The sequence below is a fragment of the Calonectris borealis genome, chromosome 10, assembly GCF_964195595.1.
Source record: "Calonectris borealis chromosome 10, bCalBor7.hap1.2, whole genome shotgun sequence".
Taxonomy (NCBI): Eukaryota; Metazoa; Chordata; class Aves; order Procellariiformes; family Procellariidae; genus Calonectris; species Calonectris borealis.
The window spans coordinates 2,535,952-2,541,951 of record NC_134321.1 but is presented as its reverse complement, the minus strand read 5'-3'; the positions used below and the strand labels follow the sequence as shown (position 1 = coordinate 2,541,951).

The window sequence follows — 6,000 nt, the reverse complement described above, 5'->3', positions numbered from 1 at the left end:
AAAGAGAGACAAAAAAGAGACAGAGAACTCACCTTCCTTATTGCTACAGATGTAATGTTTTGCAAGCTCATTCTTGAAGGAAGGGAAATTCATTAATTTCCTGTCAATTAACTTTGGATGCAGCTGTAGAATTCCACCGATTTCTATTTTCTGTGTGTTCATAAACGTACAGGTGAGCACACACGTGTGTACATGCTTCCATACATGTACAAGAACAAGGCAAGGGGAATATTTCTCCAATACGCAAACAGGTAAAACAGTCTGAAATATGTCACAACTTGTGGGCCTGCATAACAAACCTAGAATCTACGACTTTTGGAGTAACTACCAGGAGGGAAGTGATCTCAGAGGGTTTTGTCATAACTCTCTTGGTAACGGGAAATAATTTTTTGTTATCATTCCCTTTAACATACTCTAGTCCCCTTTCCAATGACGGCAGATGATATGCTTACAGCACTGATTATCACCAAGATCCTTGCAGGGGATGACACAGCAGGAAACTGTTTCTTGGCATTTATCCTTATCTCCTGCCCACTGCAAGGCCTCAGTTCCTACTCCACAAAACGCACTTTGCACTTGCTTGCAAACTATCTACAAGCTTTCTGGAAGCCAGAACGCCTGGCATTCAGCTCCTATTTTCTTCTCGTATTGTTTCAAGGGCACTGAAACTGTTTTTACCTCCTAATAATCTGTAAAACTTTTATTAAGTGAAACCACAACCAATTCCTCAGAACACAATGGCTCTATTGGGAACATCTTTATTATTAAGCTTTTAGATGTATCAAATAATGCTATGAGCATTTCTGTACTAGCTACTACAACAGCCTTTAGTTTCAGGTAATTTTTTTTTTCCTTAACAAGTAAGTAATCATTTTGCCCATCGATGGTCAGCTTTCACCCTGACAGTATACCCATTCTTGAAACCTCTTTGATGGTACACTGGAAATCCCAAACGTCACTGCTGGTATCACTGAGTAAGTGGGGATTTTGCTGGTACTGTGTCTGGAGAGGCATGGATAACTCATGTGATTAAGTAAGAATTTTTCCAGATTATTTATCATAAGTGTATGATAGTCTTTAAATTCACCTGCAAAACCAGCATATGCATGATTTGTACATTATGAACTCAATTTATCATTGTATATTAGCACTTGTCTACCTCTAACAAATGAGTAGCCCAAGGAAACCAGTGGGATTTTTCACCTACTTAGAATTAAGCTTGTCTTTAACTACCTTGACGAATCGGATCTAATGTTTCCTTGCTAGATAGACTGCAGAATACATATGCAATAGACTGAACCCGAAAAAAAAAAGTTTCAGATTTATCAATGCCTCAAGCAAGTTTATTTACTACATTACATATCATTGCTTTAATGCACAGCACTTAGTGCAACAGGGTGCTGGCCCTGATCATAGAATCATACAGGTTGGAAAAGACCTCTAAGATCATCGTGTCCAACCGTCAACCCAACACACCATGTCCACTAAACCATGTCCCTAAGGGCCTCATCTACACGTCTTTTAAATACTTCCAGGGATGGTGACTCCACCACTTCCCTGGGCAGCCTGTTCCAAGGCCTGACCACTCTTTCAGTAAAGAAATTTTTCCTAATGTCCAATCTAAACCTCCCTTGGCACAACTTGAGGCCATTTCCTCTTGTCCTGTCGCAAGTTACTTGGGAGAAGAGACCGACCCCCACCTCTCTACAACCTCCTTCCAGGTAGTTGTAGAGTGCAATGAGGTCTCCCCTCAGCCTCCTCTTCTCCAGACTAAACACCCCCAGTTCCCTCAGCCGCTCCCCATCAGACTTGTGCTCCAGGCCCTTCACCAGCTTCGTTGCCCTTCTCTGGACACGCTCCAGCACCTCCATGTCCTTCTTGGAGTGAGGGGCCCAAAACTGAACACAGTATTCACCAGTGCCGAGTACAGGGGCACAATCACCTCCCTGCTCCTGCTGGCCACACTATTCCTTATACAGGCCAGGATGCCGTTGGCCTTCTTGGCCACCTGGGCACACTGCCGGCTCATGTTCAGCCGGCTGTCAATCAGCACCCCCAGGTCCTTTTCCTCTGGGCAGCTTTCCAGCCACTCTTCCCCAAGCCTGTAGCGTTGCCTGGGGTTGTTGTGACCCAAGTGCAGGACCCAGCACTTGGCCTTGTTGAACCTCATACAGTTGGCCTTGGCCCATCGATCCAGCCTGTCCAGGTCCCTCTGCAGAGCCTTCCTACCCTCCAGCAGATCAACACTCCCACCCAACTTGGTGTCGTCTGCAAACTTACTGAGGGAGCACTCGATCCCCTCGTCCAGATCATTGATAAAGATATTGAACAGGACCGGCCCCAAAACTGAGCCCTAGGGAACAATGGGGATTCCGAGACATGACAGTTGCAAGTAAATAAGTAAAGCTGGTTTAAGGAAAAAAACAAAGACAAAACCCAAAAAACAACAACAAAAAACACACTAAAGAGGAAAAAAAAAAAGGTCTCTTTCTAAGCCATAACTATAGTAGCAAGGAAGTTAATAAACCTGCCAATAAAACTGGCAACCACACATAAACGCCGATCTGCTATTAATGGAACAGAAAATATTAACTTTTCTACAGAATTTTAAAAAGCTTAACAACAATCCCTGATACAGTTACATATCTGCTACATAATTAGGTTAGAAAGCCCTGGAGGAAGGTCTTACTTTTGTGCCATATTCTATTATGTCCTTACAATAGTCACCTATAGATTTTTCAGCCACATTTAACTCTCCAAGACTTTTTCAAAAGGTTATTCAGAAATAGCTACTTCCACATGCATAAAAATAAGGAGACCCACCAGACAGCAGGTTCACAATATTAACCCCAATCAGTGTGTGTACAAGAGTTTTTAAGCCTGTGCAATGGGAAATAATGGCAGCTGAGATATCGGCAGATAACGCACCTACGGAGGAAGGCTTCTGGATGCCCAAAGACACAAGAGAGAGGACCCAGAGTCACTAAGTCGGCCTAGGGATTTAAGGACAAAAGCAATTATGAAGAATACATGTCAAGAGGTTTGTGGACAGGTCTCTATACATGCCCAATAGAGGTGTGACTGTTTTTTTCATAAATGTAATTTTTCACGTCAGAGTGTAACTACATTAAAGCCTTAAAAACATCACCAGAGGTAAATCGACGACCCTAGACAAAAGGGGCATTGGTTTTCTGCAGTGACAGCCTGTAAGGAGAGTCTCCTTGCACCAGTAAATTACACATTCCCAATAAACACTCACCATTCCTCCCAAGACAACACGCTGCACATATCAGCGGGCCCTGAGGGTCTCACTTTTCTGACATCCTCCTGAAAATGTGTCACTACTGCAAGCTGCACGCCTGGGAGGGCAGCAGACCACATCCACCCCAGACTGCCTGGCCGGACACGCTTCTGGTGCTGGGGCTTCCCGTGCTTCAGGCACAGCATCTCCAAATAAACCATGAGAGGGGCAAACTACGGCCAGAGAAAGTAAAAAGAAAGAGAATGAACTAAAAAAAAAACATTTAGAAGTGGGGTGAGAGGGTGCAAAATAAGCTCAGATAGGTATTACTCTATGCTCGGTTTTCACAGAGGCTAAGCATGGCAGCTAAATAATTTTAACTGTTAATCTCACGCCTCCATACAACGCAGTCAGGTTTTGTCAGTAGCTTTTATTCCACACTGAACTTTCAATTTTTTGAAGCGTCAAGCTAGGAGGCTTTGTTGGAAACCAATGAGGTGAGATTATTCAAGCAATTATGAACGAGAATGAATTGCTGCATTTGAGAAACCTGCAAACAAAAAATAATAATAAAAGATAACCCTTTTCATTGTTCAGCAAAACCACTGGTTACAAGCTTTAAATACTAGAGACACAGGTCATCCCTGAGACACGCAAAAAATGCATGCAAGTCTTGTTTTTCCAAATTTTAAATAGTCATGGAAGAAGTAAAAACATTTGGGGTGTTTTCTTGGTTTTATTTTGCTGGTGTTTTTCTTGCCACATCAGGATTTGGTATTTTTATGCTTTAGTTTTCAGAAAGCGTGAAAAATTTGCATAGAGCTACCTTCCAGCTTTGTGCCTGTAGAGGATGTAACAAGTTGCTGGCAAATCTCTTTGTTTATAAAGCATACAAACGGAGACGCATGCTAATGTAAACTAAGAACACACTAGGCCTCTTACCTATTTCAGTACTTTTTGCCTCTATTTTCACACCAAGTGCTTAAGAGAACAGGGAACAGATATTATAGTGGCCACTGATGGTAAAAAAACAAATACATGTCCTTATTGGGAAGGGATTATATTTCTGGAGAATACCAACTTGGGGAACTTATTTAACAACGCGTAGCCTATGCTGGCCTTGATCCAGCAAAGGATGTAAATAAATCCAGATTAGCTAACTGCATTAAGGACAGATGACCAGACTGTGCCCTGCACCTTCCACTACAAGAAGCGAGTAACCTACTCCTAGACTCCAAATCTCTGAAATGGCCTTGCACAGCGCAGCTCACATATTACTCAGATTAACAAAGTCACGCCACTGCACTCCTTTGAACTCTAGGAAATTTCTTAAGCTTTAACTTGATGAAAGAAAGTAATATTTCTATGCAGACAGATAGACAGATATGCTAGGTACCTAGAGCCAAGTCCTGCGCAATTCATTAAAACTGTGTGTTTTAAAACAGGCAGGACTGTGGTGTGCTCTGGCTTTCTTTCCAAAGAAATTAAACGCTGGCAAGTTCAGCTGAAGGTCTCATTCACATGAGTATATCTTCAAAATTACTTGGCCAACACGCTATAGATAGTGTTCACGATTACTACTTTTTTCCTCTTCAGTTAAACTGGGAATCAAGCTATCTCTTTAGCTCGCGTGTGCTACCGAGTTCTTTTGGGAGCAGGATTACCTACTTATAAGGTGTGTTGGGTGGGGAAAGAGAGAAAACCAGAAGCTGCTAAACACGAACAGAACTTGGAAACGCGCACACTACAGTCCTCTGCCTTGGCTCCTAAGCGGAGTTTCCCATCAGCCCCACAGTTTGGCTGAAGATGTTACCACCGCTCTGCGAGCTCCATGGAAACTCTGGGATGTAACCTATAAACAGAAGTTCATCTACTGAAAATTTTATTTGTGCTTCTTTTCAAGTGAGTGGCCAAGGTCGGAGAGTTTCTTTATTCATGAGATTTCGGCTTTCCTTCTCGTAGAAGCAAGGCCCAACAAATGTGTTTTTCCAGCATCCTGATTCAAGTACCTGCAAGGCACACAGCAGAGAATAGAAATTCTTCTAATTAGAGACCACTTTTCAAAAAAAATTAGCCCTTGCTGCTGTCTTGCTCAAGGTCATATGCTAAGTGGCTGGTGAACAAACAGATCTGCTAACTTTCAGCAGAGTGAAGAATTTAAATCCAGTTTAACTTCAGTACCAACCCTGGTATTTGACACTGTCAAAACAATTCTCTGTTTTAAAGCAACAGTAGACTATGTATGAGGCAGCAAAAGAAAACTGGCAATGAAATGAGACTTTGACTGTTTTTTTCTTAAAATTAAACTATTTTCTAAGAAAAACGTTGATCAAGAATATTAAGTAAGCAAACCATTAGTTCTAAATCCAGTATTTTTGGTTTTGCTGGATTACTAGCTTGGATTCTAAGTTTAAATTAATAAATGAATGAAGGTTTTCCTTTAGTATATTCTTCATATTAAACATGCAGTACCCAAAATATCTTAAACACACCCTACTTTTTTTTTCCCCTCCTCATAATATTGAGCTTGGTGTATAACAAGTTGCATAGACTGGTGAACAGGTAGAACAGTATCAGTATTTCCATGATTTTATACTTTGCAGTTACTGTTCGATAAAAATAATCACCTGTAATCATCCAGTATCTTTTCTTAAAGATCATTAAGAAATTATTCTTAGAATTTAATCATTTTTCATATTAAAAAATAATTGCCAAAATAATTGCCAATAGTATTTTATTGCTCAGTACTGAATTTATCA

General features: G+C 41.2%; 1 long non-coding RNA gene across 1 annotated transcript in view; it reads right to left on the bottom strand.

Annotated features, from left to right (window-relative positions):
- Positions 1–3,084: 3,084 nt before the first annotated feature.
- The window catches only part of LOC142086079 (uncharacterized), a 65,064-nt gene continuing 62,148 nt past the window's right edge, over positions 3,085–6,000 (bottom strand). The window contains exon 3 of the long non-coding RNA XR_012674963.1: positions 3,085–3,474. This is a non-coding gene — a long non-coding RNA (uncharacterized LOC142086079). The remainder of the gene's footprint in view (positions 3,475–6,000) is intronic.